Below are 16,881 nucleotides of genomic sequence, written 5' to 3' on the forward strand. Positions count from 1 at the left end.
CTGGTTAGCGCAGCAAAACAATATTGAGCTTGAGTTCCATTCCACGTAGAGCAGAAACATGGAATAACATTTCAATCTCAGTCATAACACTTAAGAAGCCAAGTAAATTTTGAAGAGGATTCATTTAAAAGACTGACAAATTTACAGAAGCTGTATCGAGGACAAAGGCTTTGAAGTTTTGCAATTGAATGAGCCATCTTTTAGCACAGCTGAAATTTGGGACTTGTTTTGCTTCCAGGTTATGACACAGAATAGACAGATTGAAGAAATGCCATGGCAAAACCAAAAGGAGGAAAAATTATGACTAATTGATATTAAAAACCTCAGCACTGGTTCATTTCTGATAGAGTTTTCCTCAAGCTAACTTCAAACAACAGGCACTGTAGTTGACAAGATAAGGCAACTCTGACAAAAGCCAACATCCAATCTTCAGTGAAAAAACACTGACTGGTAAAAACCCTCTCAACATCTTCCCACCTAAACGCACAGGTGCTATGTAGAAGAAGTGGCTGAGTAGTTAAGGCGATGGACTGCTAATCCATTGTGCTCTGCATGCATGGGTTCGAATCCCATCCTCGTCTGATTAATCTGCTTCTTCTTTTGTGTTGAATGGTTTGGTTTTCATTTTTAACCCAAGTGGTGGACACTTCAAGCATGAAAGTTTACAATACTCCTGTGCTGCTATCAAACTTTGCAGAGTCAGATCTGTAAATCCACTCGTTTTAATTTGTAAAGCTTGATGCCATCCTATATTCTGTAAAGAAAATTATATCCTCTAATTCCTTTTAAAGTGTTTCAACAGCAGACAATTTTTTTTCTCAATTGCACTATATTAGGGCTGTGGGAAATTAATATTTGATGACAAACAAGAGTAAAAGTCCTCTTTTTGGGGTAAAAACCCACAAAATGAGATGAAGAATAGAAAGCACTGCTGACATTCAAAATCAAGATTTTCCTTTTACTAAATAGGCTCTTTGACCAACTAAGCCAAAGGACAAACAGGTGCGAAACATTAAAAAGCCTGCTTAGAGAGTTAAACAGCCCTAAACTGAGATAAAGAAGGAAAAGGACTGCTGGCATTCAAATTCAAGATTTTCCATTTACTAAATAGGCTCTTTGACCAACTAAGAAAAAGGACAAACAGGTGTGATACATTAGAAAGCCTGCTTAGAGAGTTAAACAGCCCTAAACTGAGATAAAGAAGGAAGAGGACTGCTGGCATTCAAATTCAAGATTTTCTGTTTACTAAACAGGCTCTTTGACCAACTAAGACAAAGGACAAACAGGTGTGATACATTAGAAAGCCTGCTTAGAGAGTTAAGAAGCCCCAAACTGACATAAAGAAAGAATAGCACTGCTGGCATTCAAATTCAAGATTTTCTGTTTACTAAACAGGCTCTTTGACCAACTAAGCCAAAAGACATAAAGGTGAGATACATTGGATAAACGGATTAGAGATGCATAGAAAGGATGCATTTCAAAACTAAATCAACTGGTTTTACATTGTCATGCTTGAAGCCATCTTTCTTCCTTTATATCTCTTAGGTAGAAGAGATTTTTAATCTCACAATTGCACTATCAGTCGCAAGTGAAACACCTATTTTTAAGATAGGAAGCTTCTTTGTGAGGATCTCCTGTTTACTAGACAGGCGCTTTAACCAACTAAGCCACAGCACCAGAAGATGGAATGCATTTGAAATCCAAGGAAGATTGAAGCACCAATCGAACATTCAACTGGTTAGCGCAGCAAAATAATATTGAGCTTGAGTTCCATTCCACGTAGAGCAGAAACATGGAGTAAGATTTCAATCTCAGTCATAACACTTAAGAAGCCAAGTAAATTTTGAAGAGCATTCATTTAAAAGACTGACAAATTTACAGAAGCTGTATCGAGGACAAAGGCTTTGAAGTTTTGCAATTGAATGAGCCATCTTTTAGCACAGCTGAAATTTGGGACTTGTTTTGCTTCCAAGTTATGACACAGAATAGACAGATTGAAGAAATGCCATGGCAAAACCAAAAGGAGGAAAAATTATGACTAATTGATATTAAAAACCTCAGCACTGGTTCATTTCTGATAGAGTTTTCCCCAAGCTAACTTCAAACAACAGGCACTGTAGTTGACGAGATAAGGCAACTCTGACAAAAGCCAACATACAATCTTCAGTGAAAAAACACTGACTGGTAAAAACCCTCTCAACATCTTCCCACCTAAAGACACGGGCGCTATGTGGACGAGGTGGCCGAGTGGTTAAGGTGATGGACTGCTAATCCATTGTGCTCTGCATGCATGGGTTCGAATCCCATCGTCGTCGGATTAATCTGCTTCTTCTTTCGTGTTGAATGGTTTGGTTTTCATTTTTAACCCAAGCGGTGGACACTTCAAGCATGAAAGTTTACAATACTCCTGTGCTGCTATCAAACTTTGCAGAGTCAGATCTGTAAATCCACTGGTTTTAATTTGTAAAGCTTGATGCCATCCTATATTCTGTAAAGAAAATTATATCCTCTAATTCCTTTTAAAGTGTTTCAACAGCAGACAATTTTTTTTCTCAATTGCACTATATTAGGGCTGTGGGAAATTAATATTTGATGACAAACAAGAGTAAAAGTCCTCTTTTTGGGGTAAAAACCCACAAAATGAGATGAAGAATAGCAAGTACTGCTGACATTCAAAATCAAGATTTTCCTTTTACTAAATAGGCTCTTTGACCAACTAAGCCAAAGGACAAACAGGTGCAAAACATTAAAAAGCCTGCTTAGAGAGTTAAACAGCCCTAAACTGAGATAAAGAAGGAAAAGGACTGCTGGCATTCAAATTCAAGATTTTCCATTTACTAAATAGGCTCTTTGACCAACTAAGACAAAGGACAAACAGGTGTGATACATTAGAAAGCCTGCTTAGAGAGTTAAACAGCCCTAAACTGAGATAAAGAAGGAAGAGGACTGCTGGCATTCAAATTCAAGATTTTCTGTTTACTAAACAGGCTCTTTGACCAACTAAGACAAAGGACAAACAGGTGTGATACATTAGAAAGCCTGCTTAGAGAGTTAAGAAGCCCCAAACTTACATAAAGAAAGAATAGCACTGCTGGCATTCAAATTCAAGATTTTCTGTTTACTAAACAGGCTCTTTGACCAACTAAGACAAAGGACAAATAGGTGTGATACATTAGAAAGCCTGCTTAGAGAGTTAAGAAGCCCCAAACTGACATAAAGAAAGAATAGCTGGCATTCAAATTCAAGATTTTCTGTTTACTAAACAGGCTCTTTGACCAACTAAGCCAAAGGACATAAAGGTGAGATACATTGGATAAACGGATTAGAGATGCATAGAAAGGATGCATTTCAAAACTAAATCAACTGGCTTTACATTGTCATGCTTGAAGCCATCTTTCTTCCTTTATATCTCTTAGGTAGAAGAGATTTTTAATCTCACAATTGCACTATCAGTCGCAAGTGAAACACCTATTTTTAAGATAGGAAGCTTCTTTGTGAGGAGATGAAAAAAAGGCACTGCTGAGATTCGAACTCAGGATCACCTGTTTACTAGACAGGCGCTTTAACCAACTAAGCCACAGCACCAGAAGATGGCATGCATTTGAAATCCAAGGAAGATTGAAGCACCAATCGAACATTCAACTGGTTAGCGCAGCAAAACAATATTGAGCTTGAGTTCCATTCCACGTAGAGCAGAAACATGGAATAACATTTCAATCTCAGTCATAACACTTAAGAAGCCAAGTAAATTTTGAAGAGGATTCATTTAAAAGACTGACAAATTTACAGAAGCTGTATCGAGGACAAAGGCTTTGAAGTTTTGCAATTGAATGAGCCATCTTTTAGCACAGCTGAAATTTGGGACTTGTTTTGCTTCCAGGTTATGACACAGAATAGACAGATTGAAGAAATGCCATGGCAAAACCAAAAGGAGGAAAAATTATGACTAATTGATATTAAAAACCTCAGCACTGGTTCATTTCTGATAGAGTTTTCCTCAAGCTAACTTCAAACAACAGGCACTGTAGTTGACGAGATAAGGCAACTCTGACAAAAGCCAACATACAATCTTCAGTGAAAAAACACTGACTGGTAAAAACCCTCTCAACATCTTCCCACCTAAACGCACAAGTGCTATGTAGAAGAAGTGGCTGAGTAGTTAAGGCGATGGACTGCTAATCCATTGTGCTCTGCATGCATGGGTTCGAATCCCATCCTCGTCGGATTATTCTGCTTCTTCTTTCGTGTTGAATGGTTTGGTTTTCATTTTTAACCCAAGCGGTGGACACTTCAAGCATGAAAGTTTACAATACTCCTGTGCTGCTATCAAACTTTGCAGAGTCAGATCTGTAAATCCACTGGTTTTAATTTGTAAAGCTTGATGCCATCCTATATTCTGTAAAGAAAATTATATCCTCTAATTCCTTTTAAAGTGTTTCAACAGCAGACAATTTTTTTCTCAATTGCACTATATTAGGGCTGTGGGAAATTAATATTTGATGACAAACAAGAGTAAAAGTCCTCTTTTTGGGGTAAAAACCCACAAAATGAGATGAAGAATAGAAAGCACTGCTGACATTCAAAATCAAGATTTTCCTTTTACTAAATAGGCTCTTTGACCAACTAAGCCAAAGGACAAACAGGTGCGAAACATTAAAAAGCCTGCTTAGAGAGTTAAACAGCCCTAAACTGAGATAAAGAAGGAAAAGGACTGCTGGCATTCAAATTCAAGATTTTCCATTTACTAAATAGGCTCTTTGACCAACTAAGACAAAGGACAAACAGGTGTGATACATTAGAAAGCCTGCTTAGAGAGTTAAACAGCCCTAAACTGAGATAAAGAAGGAAGAGGACTGCTGGCATTCAAATTCAAGATTTTCTGTTTACTAAACAGGCTCTTTGACCAACTAAGACAAAGGACAAACAGGTGTGATACATTAGAAAGCCTGCTTAGAGAGTTAAGAAGCCCCAAACTGACATAAAGAAAGAATAGCACTGCTGGCATTCAAATTCAAGATTTTCTGTTTACTAAACAGGCTCTTTGACCAACTAAGCCAAAGGACATAAAGGTGAGATACATTGGATAAACGGATTAGAGATGCATAGAAAGGATGCATTTCAAAACTAAATCAACTGGTTTTACATTGTCATGCTTGAAGCCATCTTTCTTCCTTTATATCTCTTAGGTAGAAGAGATTTTTAATCTCACAATTGCACTATCAGTCGCAAGTGAAACACCTATTTTTAAGATAGAAAGCTTCTTTGTGAGGATCTCCTGTTTACTAGACAGGCGCTTTAACCAACTAAGCCACAGCACCAGAAGATGGAATGCATTTGAAATCCAAGGAAGATTGAAGCACCAATCGAACATTCAACTGGTTAGCGCAGCAAAATAATATTGAGCTTGAGTTCCATTCCACGTAGAGCAGAAACATGGAGTAAGATTTCAATCTCAGTCATAACACTTAAGAAGCCAAGTAAATTTTGAAGAGCATTCATTTAAAAGACTGACAAATTTACAGAAGCTGTATCGAGGACAAAGGCTTTGAAGTTTTGCAATTGAATGAGCCATCTTTTAGCACAGCTGAAATTTGGGACTTGTTTTGCTTCCAAGTTATGACACAGAATAGACAGATTGAAGAAATGCCATGGCAAAACCAAAAGGAGGAAAAATTATGACTAATTGATATTAAAAACCTCAGCACTGGTTCATTTCTGATAGAGTTTTCCCCAAGCTAACTTCAAACAACAGGCACTGTAGTTGACGAGATAAGGCAACTCTGACAAAAGCCAACATACAATCTTCAGTGAAAAAACACTGACTGGTAAAAACCCTCTCAACATCTTCCCACCTAAACACACGGGCGCTATGTAGACGAGGTGGCCGAGTGGTTAAGTTGATGGACTGCTAATCCATTGTGCTCTGCATGCATGGGTTCGAATCCCATCATCGTCGGATTAATCTGCTTCTTCTTTCGTGTTGAATGGTTTGGTTTTCATTTTTAACCCAAGCGGTGGACACTTCAAGCATGAAAGTTTACAATACTCCTGTGCTGCTATCAAACTTTGCAGAGTCAGATCTGTAAATCCACTGGTTTTAATTTGTAAAGCTTGATGCCATCCTATATTCTGTAAAGAAAATTATATCCTCTAATTCCTTTTAAAGTGTTTCAACAGCAGACAATTTTTTTCTCAATTGCACTATATTAGGGCTGTGGGAAATTAATATTTGATGACAAACAAGAGTAAAAGTCCTCTTTTTGGGGTAAAAACCCACAAAATGAGATGAAGAATAGAAAGCACTGCTGACATTCAAAATCAAGATTTTCCTTTTACTAAATAGGCTCTTTGACCAACTAAGCCAAAGGACAAACAGGTGCGAAACATTAAAAAGCCTGCTTAGAGAGTTAAACAGCCCTAAACTGAGATAAAGAAGGAAAAGGACTGCTGGCATTCAAATTCAAGATTTTCCATTTACTAAATAGGCTCTTTGACCAACTAAGACAAAGGACAAACAGGTGTGATACATTAGAAAGCCTGCTTAGAGAGTTAAACAGCCCTAAACTGAGATAAAGAAGGAAGAGGACTGCTGGCATTCAAATTCAAGATTTTCTGTTTACTAAACAGGCTCTTTGACCAACTAAGACAAAGGACAAACAGGTGTGATACATTAGAAAGCCTGCTTAGAGAGTTAAGAAGCCCCAAACTGACATAAAGAAAGAATAGCACTGCTGGCATTCAAATTCAAGATTTTCTGTTTACTAAACAGGCTCTTTGACCAACTAAGACAAAGGACAAATAGGTGTGATACATTAGAAAGCCTGCTTAGAGAGTTAAGAAGCCCCAAACTGACATAAAGAAAGAATAGCTGGCATTCAAATTCAAGATTTTCTGTTTACTAAACAGGCTCTTTGACCAACTAAGCCAAAGGACATAAAGGTGAGATACATTGGATAAACGGATTAGAGATGCATAGAAAGGAGGCATTTCAAAACTAAATCTACTGGTTTTACATTGTCATGCTTGAAGCCATCTTTCTTCCTTTATATCTCTTAGGTAGAAGAGATTTTTAATCTCACAATTGCACTATCAGTCGCAAGTGAAACACCTATTTTTAAGATAGGAAGCTTCTTTGTGAGGAGATGAAAACAAGGCACTGCTGAGATTCGAACTCAGGATCTCCTGTTTACTAGACAGGCACTTTAACCAACTAAGCCACAGCACCAGAAGATGGCATGCATTTGAAATCCAAGGAAGATTGAAGCACCAATCGAACATTCAACTGGTTAGCGCAGCAAAACAATATTGAGCTTGAGTTCCATTCCACGTAGAGCAGAAACATGGAATAACATTTCAATCTCAGTCATAACACTTAAGAAGCCAAGTAAATTTTGAAGAGGATTCATTTAAAAGACTGACAAATTTACAGAAGCTGTATCGAGGACAAAGGCTTTGAAGTTTTGCAATTGAATGAGCCATCTTTTAGCACAGCTGAAATTTGGGACTTGTTTTGCTTCCAGGTTATGACACAGAATAGACAGATTGAAGAAATGCCATGGCAAAACCAAAAGGAGGAAAAATTATGACTAATTGATATTAAAAACCTCAGCACTGGTTCATTTCTGATAGAGTTTTCCTCAAGCTAACTTCAAACAACAGGCACTGTAGTTGACGAGATAAGGCAACTCTGACAAAAGCCAACATACAATCTTCAGTGAAAAAACACTGACTGGTAAAAACCCTCTCAACATCTTCCCACCTAAACGCACAGGTGCTATGTAGAAGAAGTGGCTGAGTGGTTAAGGCGATGGACTGCTGATCCATTGTGCTCTGCATGCATGGGTTTGAATCCCATCCTCGTCGGATTAATCTGCTTCTTCTTTCGTGTTGAATGGTAAAGCTTGATGCCATCCTATATTCTGTAAAGAAAATTATATCCTCTAATTCCTTTTAAAGTGTTTCAACAGCAAACAATTTTTTTTCTCAATTGCACTATATTAGGGCTGTGGGAAATTAATATTTGATGACAAACAAGAGTAAAAGTCCTCTTTTTGGGGTAAAAACCCACAAAATGAGATGAAGAATAGAAAGCACTGCTGACATTCAAAATCAAGATTTTCCTTTTACTAAATAGGCTCTTTGACCAACTAAGCCAAAGGACAAACAGGTGCGAAACATTAAAAAGCCTGCTTAGAGAGTTAAACAGCCCTAAACTGAGATAAAGAAGGAAAAGGACTGCTGGCATTCAAATTCAAGATTTTCCATTTACTAAATAGGCTCTTTGACCAACTAAGACAAAGGACAAACAGGTGTGATACATTAGAAAGCCTGCTTAGAGAGTTAAACAGCCCTAAACTGAGATAAAGAAGGAAGAGGACTGCTGGCATTCAAATTCAAGATTTTCTGTTTACTAAACAGGCTCTTTGACCAACTAAGACAAAGGACAAACAGGTGTGATACATTAGAAAGCCTGCTTAGAGAGTTAAGAAGCCCCAAACTGACATAAAGAAAGAATAGCACTGCTGGCATTCAAATTCAAGATTTTCTGTTTACTAAACAGGCTCTTTGACCAACTAAGCCAAAGGACATAAAGGTGAGATACATTGGATAAACGGATTAGAGATGCATAGAAAGGAGGCATTTCAAAACTAAATCAACTGGTTTAACATTGTCACGCTTGAAACCATCTTTCTTCCTTTATATCTCGTAGATAGAAGAGACTTTTAATCTCATAATTCCACTATCAGTAGCAAGTGAAACACCTATTTTTAAGATAGGAAGCTTCTTTGTGAGGAGACGAAAACAAGGCACAGCTGAGATTCGAACTCAGGATCTCCTGTTTACTTGACAGGCGCTTTAACCAACTAAGCCACAGCACCAGAAGATGGCATGTATTTGAAATCCAAGGAAGATTGAAGCACCAATCGAACATTCAACTGGTTAGCGCAGCAAAACAATATTGAGCTTGAGTTCCATTCCAAGTAGACCAGAAACATGGAATAAGATTTCAATCTCAGTCATAACACTTAAGAAGCCAAGTAAATTTTGAAGAGCATTCATTTAAAAGACTGACAAATTTACAGAAGCTGTATCGAGGACAAAGGCTTTGAAGTTTTGCAATTGAATGAGCCATCTTTTAGCACAGCTGAAATTTGGGACTTGTTTTGCTTCCAAGTTATGACACAGAATAGACAGATTGAAGAAATGCCATGGCAAAACCAAAAGGAGGAAAAATTATGACTAATTGATATTAAAAACCTCAGCACTGGTTCATTTCTGATAGAGTTTTCCCCAAGCTAACTTCAAACAACAGGCACTGTAGTTGACGAGATAAGGCAACTCTGACAAAAGCCAACATACAATCTTCAGTGAAAAAACACTGACTGGTAAAAACCCTCTCAACATCTTCCCACCTAAACGCACAGGCGCTATGTTGACGAGGTGGCCGAGTGGTTAAGGCGATGGACTGCTAATCCATTGTGCTCTGCATGCATGGGTTCGAATCCCATCCTCGTGGACACTTCAAGCATGAAAGTTTACAATACTCCTGTGCTGCTATCAAACTTTGCAGAGTCAGATCTGTAAATCCACTGCTTTTAATTTGTAAAGCTTGATGCCATCCTATATTCTGTAAAGAAAATTATATCCTCTAATTCCTTTTAAAGTGTTTCAACAGCAGACAATTTTTTTCTCAATTGCACTATATTAGGGCTGTGGGAAATTAATATTTGATGACAAACAAGAGTAAAAGTCCTCTTTTTGGGGTAAAAACCCACAAAATGAGATGAAGAATAGAAAGCACTGCTGACATTCAAAATCAAGTTTTTCTTTTTACTAAATAGGCTCTTTGACCAACTAAGCCAAAGGACAAACAGGTGCGAAACATTAAAAAGCCTGCTTAGAGAGTTAAACAGCCCTAAACTGAGATAAAGAAGGAAAAGGACTGCTGGCATTCAAATTCAAGATTTTCCATTTACTAAATAGGCTCTTTGACCAACTAAGACAAAGGACAAACAGGTGTGATACATTAGAAAGCCTGCTTAGAGAGTTAAACAGCCCTAAACTGAGATAAAGAAGGAAGAGGACTGCTGGCATTCAAATTCAAGATTTTCCTTTTACTAAATAGGCTCTTTGACCAACTAAGCCAAAGGACAAACAGGTGCGAAACATTAAAAAGCCTGCTTAGAGAGTTAAACAGCCCTAAACTGAGATAAAGAAGGAAAAGGACTGCTGGCATTCAAATTCAAGATTTTCCATTTACTAAATAGGCTCTTTGACCAACTAAGACAAAGGACAAACAGGTGTGATACATTAGAAAGCCTGCTTAGAGAGTTAAACAGCCCTAAACTGAGATAAAGAAGGAAGAGGACTGCTGGCATTCAAATTCAAGATTTTCTGTTTACTAAACAGGCTCTTTGACCAACTAAGACAAAGGACAAACAGGTGTGATACATTAGAAAGCCTGCTTAGAGAGTTAAGAAGCCCCAAACTGACATAAAGAAAGAATAGCACTGCTGGCATTCAAATTCAAGATTTTCTGTTTGCTAAACAGGCTCTTTGACCAACTAAGCCAAAGGACATAAAGGTGAGATACATTGGATAAACGGATTAGAGATGCATAGAAAGGAGGCATTTCAAAAATAAATCAACTGGTTTTACATTGTCATGCTTGAAGCCATCTTTCTTCCTTTATATCTCTTAGGTAGAAGAGATTTTTAATCTCACAATTGCACTATCAGTCGCAAGTGAAACACCTATTTTTAAGATAGGAAGCTTCTTTGTGAGGAGATGAAAACAAGGCACTTCGAACTCAGGATCTCCTGTTTACTAGACAGGCGCTTTAACCAACTAAGCCACAGCACCAGAAGATGGCATGCACTTGAAATCAAAGGAAGATTGAAGCACCAATCGAACATTCAACTGGTTAGCGCAGCAAAATAATATTGAGCTTGAGTTCCATTCCACGTAGAGCAGAAACATGGAATAAGATTTCAATCTCAGTCATAACACTTAAGAAGCCAAGTAAATTTTGAAGAGCATTCATTTAAAAGACTGACAAATTTACAGAAGCTGTATCGAGGACAAAGGCTTTGAAGTTTTGCAATTGAATGAGCCATCTTTTAGCACAGCTGAAATTTGGGACTTGTTTTGCTTCCAAGTTATGACACAGAATAGACAGATTGAAGAAATGCCATGGCAAAACCAAAAGGAGGAAAAATTATGACTAATTGATATTAAAAACCTCAGCACTGGTTCATTTCTGATAGAGTTTTCCCCAAGCTAACTTCAAACAACAGGCACTGTAGTTGACGAGATAAGGCAACTCTGACAAAAGCCAACATACAATCTTCAGTGAAAAAACACTGACTGGTAAAAACCCTCTCAACATCTTCCCACCTAAACGCACGGGCGCTATGTAGACGAGGTGGCCGAGTGGTTAAGGTGATGGACTGCTAATCCATTGTGCTCTGCATGCATGGGTTCGAATCCCATCCTCGTCGTATTAATCTGCTTCTTCTTTCAGGTTGAATGGTTTGGTTTTCATTTTTAACCCAAGCGGTGGACACTTCAAGCATGAAAGTTTACAATACTCCTGTGCTGCTATCAAACTTTGCAGAGTCAGATCTGTAAAGCCACTCGTTTTAATTTGTAAAGCTTGATGCCATCCTATATTCTGTAAAGAAAATTATATCCTCTAATTCCTTTTAAAGTGTTTCAACAGCAGAGAATTTTTTTTCTCAATTGCACTATATTAGGGCTGTGGGAAATTAATATTTGATGACAAACAAGAGTAAAAGTCCTCTTTTTGGGGTAAAAACCCACAAAATGAGATGAAGAATAGAAAGTACTGCTGACATTCAAAATCAAGATTTTCCTTTTACTAAATAGGCTCTTTGACCAACTAAGCCAAAGGACAAACAGGTGCGAAACATTAAAAAGCCTGCTTAGAGAGTTAAACAGCCCTAAACTGAGATAAAGAAGGAAAAGGACTGCTGGCATTCAAATTCAAGATTTTCCATTTACTAAATAGGCTCTTTGACCAAGTAAGACAAAGGACAAACAGGTGTGATACATTAGAAAGCCTGCTTAGAGAGTTAAACAGCCCTAAACTGAGATAAAGAAGGAAGAGGACTGCTGGCATTCAAATTCAAGATTTTCTGTTTACTAAACAGGCTCTTTGACCAACTAAGACAAAGGACAAACAGGTGTGATACATTAGAAAGCCTGCTTAGAGAGTTAAGAAGCCCCAAACTGACATAAAGAAAGAATAGCACTGCTGGCATTCAAATTCAAGATTTTCTGTTTACTAAACAGGCTCTTTGACCAACTAAGACAAAGGACAAATAGGTGTGATATATTAGAAAGCCTGCTTAGAGAGTTAAGAAGCCACAAACTGACATAAAGAAAGAATAGCTGGCATTCAAATTCAAGATTTTCTGTTTACTAAACAGGCTCTTTGACCAACTAAGCCAAAGGACATAAAGGTGAGATACATTGGATAAACGGATTAGAGATGCATAGAAAGGATGCATTTCAAAACTAAATGAACTGGTTTTACATTGTCATGCTTGAAGCCATCTTTCTTCCTTTATATCTCTTAGGTAGAAGAGATTTTTAATCTCACAATTGCACTATCAGTCGCAAGTAAAACACCTATTTTTAAGATAGGAAGCTTCTTTGTGAGGAGATGAAAACAAGGCACTGCTGAGATTTGAACTCAGGATCTCCTGTTTACTAGACAGGCGCTTTAACCAACTAAGCCACAGTACCAGAAGATGGCATGCACTTGAAATCAAAGGAAGATTGAAGCACCAATCGAACATTCAACTGGTTAGCGCAGCAAAATAATATTGAGCTTGAGTTCCATTCCACGTAGAGCAGAAACATGGAATAAGATTTCAATCTCAGTCATAACACTTAAGAAGCCAAGTAAATTTTGAAGAGCATTCATTTAAAAGACTGACAAATTTACAGAAGCTGTATCGAGGACAAAGGCTTTGAAGTTTTGCAATTGAATGAGCCATCTTTTAGCACAGCTGAAATTTGGGACTTGTTTTGCTTCCAAGTTATGACACAGAATAGACAGATTGAAGAAATGCCATGGCAAAACCAAAAGGAGGAAAAATTATGACTAATTGATATTAAAAACCTCAGCACTGGTTTATTTCTGATAGAGTTTTCCCCAAGCTAACTTCAAACAACAGGCACTGTAGTTGACGAGATAAGGCAACTCTGACAAAAGCCAACATACAATCTTCAGTGAAAAAACACTGACTGGTAAAAACCCTCTCAACATCTTCCCACCTATGTAGACGAGGTGGCCGAGTGGTTAAGGTGATGGACTGCTAATCCATTGTGCTCTGCATGCATGGGTTCGAATCCCATCTTCGTCGTATTAATCTGCTTCTTCTTTCATGTTGAATGGTTTGGTTTTCATTTTTAACCCAAGCGGTGGACACTTCAAGCATGAAAGTTTACAATACTCCTGTGCTGCTATCAAACTTTGCAGAGTCAGATCTGTAAATCCACTCGTTTTAATTTGTAAAGCTTGATGCCATCCTATATTCTGTAAAGAAAATTATATCCTCTAATTCCTTTTAAAGTGTTTCAACAGCAGAGAATTTTTTTTCTCAATTGCACTATATTAGGGCTGTGGGAAATTAATATTTGATGACAAACAAGAGTAAAAGTCCTCTTTTTGGGGTAAAAACCCACAAAATGAGATGAAGAATAGAAAGTACTGCTGACATTCAAAATCAAGATTTTCCTTTTACTAAATAGGCTCTTTGACCAACTAAGCCAAAGGACAAACAGGTGCGAAACATTAAAAAGCCTGCTTAGAGAGTTAAACAGCCCTAAACTGAGATAAAGAAGGAAAAGGACTGCTGGCATTCAAATTCAAGATTTTCCATTTACTAAATAGGCTCTTTGACCAAGTAAGACAAAGGACAAACAGGTGTGATACATTAGAAAGCCTGCTTAGAGAGTTAAACAGCCCTAAACTGAGATAAAGAAGGAAGAGGACTGCTGGCATTCAAATTCAAGATTTTCTGTTTACTAAACAGGCTCTTTGACCAACTAAGACAAAGGACAAATAGGTGTGATACATTAGAAAGCCTGCTTAGAGAGTTAAGAAGCCCCAAACTGACATAAAGAAAGAATAGCTGGCATTCAAATTCAAGATTTTCTGTTTACTAAACAGGCTCTTTGACCAACTAAGCCAAAGGACAAACAGGTGCGAAACATTAAAAAGCCTGCTTAGAGAGTTAAACAGCCCTAAACTGAGATAAAGAAGGAAAAGGACTGCTGGCATTCAAATTCAAGATTTTCCATTTACTAAATAGGCTCTTTGACCAAGTAAGACAAAGGACAAACAGGTGTGATACATTAGAAAGCCTGCTTAGAGAGTTAAACAGCCCTAAACTGAGATAAAGAAGGAAGAGGACTGCTGGCATTCAAATTCAAGATTTTCTGTTTACTAAACAGGCTCTTTGACCAACTAAGACAAAGGACAAACAGGTGTGATACATTAGAAAGCCTGCTTAGAGAGTTAAGAAGACCCAAACTGACATAAAGAAAGAATAGCACTGCTGGCATTCAAATTCAAGATTTTCTGTTTGCTAAACAGGCTCTTTGACCAACTAAGCCAAAGGACATAAAGGTGAGATACATTGGATAAACGGATTAGAGATGCATAGAGAGGAGGCATTTCAAAACTAAATAAACTGGTTTTACATTGTCATGCTTGAAGCCATCTTTCTTCCTTTATATCTCTTAGATAGAAGAGATTTTTAATCTCACAATTGCACTATCAGTCGCAAGTGAAACACCTATTTTTAAGATAGGAAGCTTCTTTGTGAGGAGATGAAAACAAGGCACTGCTGAGATTCGAACTTCAGATTCGATTCAGAAGACGGAATGCATTTGAAATCCAAGGAAGATTGAAGCACCAATCGAACATTCAACTGGTTAGCGCAGCAAAATAATATTGAGCTTGAGTTCCATTCCACGTAGAGCAGAAACATGGAGTAAGATTTCAATCTCAGTCATAACACTTAAGAAGACAAGTAAATTTTGAAGAGCATTCATTTAAAAGACTGACAAATTTACAGAAGCTGTATCGAGGACAAAGGCTTTGAAGTTTTGCAATTGAATGAGCCATCTTTTAGCACAGCTGAAATTTGGGACTTGTTTTGCTTCCAAGTTATGACACAGAATAGACAGATTGAAGAAATGCCATGGCAAAACCAAAAGGAGGAAAAATTATGACTAATTGATATTAAAAACCTCAGCACTGGTTCATTTCTGATAGAGTTTTCCCCAAGCTAACTTCAAACAACAGGCACTGTAGTTGACGAGATAAGGCAACTCTGACAAAAGCCAACATACAATCTTCAGTGAAAAAACACTGACTGGTAAAAACCCTCTCAACATCTTCCCACCTAAACGCACGGGTGCTATGTAGATGAGGTGGCCGAGTGGTTATCCATTGCTAATCCATTGTGCTCTGCATGCATGGGTTCGAATCCCATCCTCGTTGGATTAATCTGCTTCTTCTTTCGTGTTGAATGGTTTGGTTTTCATTTTTAACCCAAGTGGTGGACACTTCAAGCATGAAAGTTTACAATACTCCTGTGCTGCTATCAAACTTTGCAGAGTCAGATCTGTAAATCCACTCGTTTTAATTTGTAAAGCTTGATGCCATCCTATATTCTGTAAAGAAAATTATATCCTCTAATTCCTTTTAAAGTGTTTCAACAGCAGACAATTTTTTTTCTCAATTGCATTATATTAGGGCTGTGGGAAATTAATATTTGATTACAAACAAGAGTAAAAGTCCTCTTTTGGGGGTAAAAACCCACAAAATGAGATGAAGAATAGAAAGCACTGCTGACATTCAAAATCAAGATTTTCCTTTTACTAAATAGGCTCTTTGACCAACTAAGCCAAAGGACAAACAGGTGCGAAACATTAAAAAGCCTGCTTAGAGAGTTAAACAGCCCTAAACTGAGATAAAGAAGGAAAAGGACTGCTGGCATTCAAATTCAAGATTTTCCATTTACTAAATAGGCTCTTTGACCAACTAAGACAAAGGACAAACAGGTGTGATACATTAGAAAGCCTGCTTAGAGAGTTAAACAGCCCTAAACTGAGATAAAGAAGGAAGAGGACTGCTGGCATTCAAATTCAAGATTTTCTGTTTACTAAACAGGCTCTTTGACCAACTAAGACAAAGGACAAACAGGTGTGATACATTAGAAAGCCTGCTTAGAGAGTTAAGAAGCCCCAAACTGACATAAAGAAAGAATAGCACTGCTGGCATTCAAATTCAAGATTTTCTGTTTGCTAAACAGGCTCTTTGACCAACTAAGCCAAAGGACATAAAGGTGAGATACATTGGATAAACGGATTAGAGATGCATAGAAAGGAGGCATTTCAAAAATAAATCAACTGGTTTTACATTGTCATGCTTGAAGCCATCTTTCTTCCTTTATATCGCTTAGATAGAAGAGATTTTTAATCTCACAATTGCACTACCAGTCGCAAGTGAAACACCTATTTTTAAGATAGGAAGCTTCTTTGTGAGGATATGAAAACAAGGCACTGCTGAGATTCGAACTCAGGTTCTCCTGTTTACTAGACAGGCGCTTTAACCAACTAAGCCACAGCACCAGAAGATGGAATGCATTTGAAATCCAAGGAAGATTGAAGCACCAATCGAACATTCAACTGGTTAGCGCAGCAAAATAATATTGAGCTTGAGTTCCATTCCACGTAGAGCAGAAACATGGAATAAGATTTCAATCTCAGTCATAACACTTAAGAAGCCAAGTAAATTTTGAAGAGCATTCATTTAAAAGACTGACAAATTTACAGAAG

The 16,881-nt window shown here is 37.6% G+C and overlaps 5 non-coding genes across 5 annotated transcripts; 2 read left to right on the forward strand and 3 right to left on the reverse strand.

Annotated features, from left to right (window-relative positions):
- Positions 1–3,511: 3,511 nt before the first annotated feature.
- Positions 3,512–3,585, reverse strand: TRNAT-AGU (transfer RNA threonine (anticodon AGU)). The gene has a single exon. It is a non-coding gene; the product is annotated as a tRNA-Thr (tRNA).
- A 7,834-nt stretch (positions 3,586–11,419) lies between these two features.
- On the forward strand, positions 11,420–11,501 carry TRNAS-GCU (transfer RNA serine (anticodon GCU)). The gene has a single exon. It is a non-coding gene; the product is annotated as a tRNA-Ser (tRNA).
- A 1,196-nt stretch (positions 11,502–12,697) lies between these two features.
- TRNAT-AGU (transfer RNA threonine (anticodon AGU)) lies at positions 12,698–12,771 on the reverse strand. Its single transcript has one exon. It is a non-coding gene; the product is annotated as a tRNA-Thr (tRNA).
- A 541-nt stretch (positions 12,772–13,312) lies between these two features.
- TRNAS-GCU (transfer RNA serine (anticodon GCU)) lies at positions 13,313–13,394 on the forward strand. Its single transcript has one exon. It is a non-coding gene; the product is annotated as a tRNA-Ser (tRNA).
- A 3,206-nt stretch (positions 13,395–16,600) lies between these two features.
- TRNAT-AGU (transfer RNA threonine (anticodon AGU)) lies at positions 16,601–16,674 on the reverse strand. The gene has a single exon. It is a non-coding gene; the product is annotated as a tRNA-Thr (tRNA).
- Between the last annotated feature and the right edge of the window lie 207 nt (positions 16,675–16,881).

Source organism: Dendrobates tinctorius, unplaced genomic scaffold (assembly GCF_039654945.1).
Source record: "Dendrobates tinctorius isolate UK_male_01 unplaced genomic scaffold, ASM3965494v1 ptg000254l, whole genome shotgun sequence".
Classification (NCBI taxonomy): domain Eukaryota; kingdom Metazoa; phylum Chordata; class Amphibia; order Anura; family Dendrobatidae; genus Dendrobates; species Dendrobates tinctorius.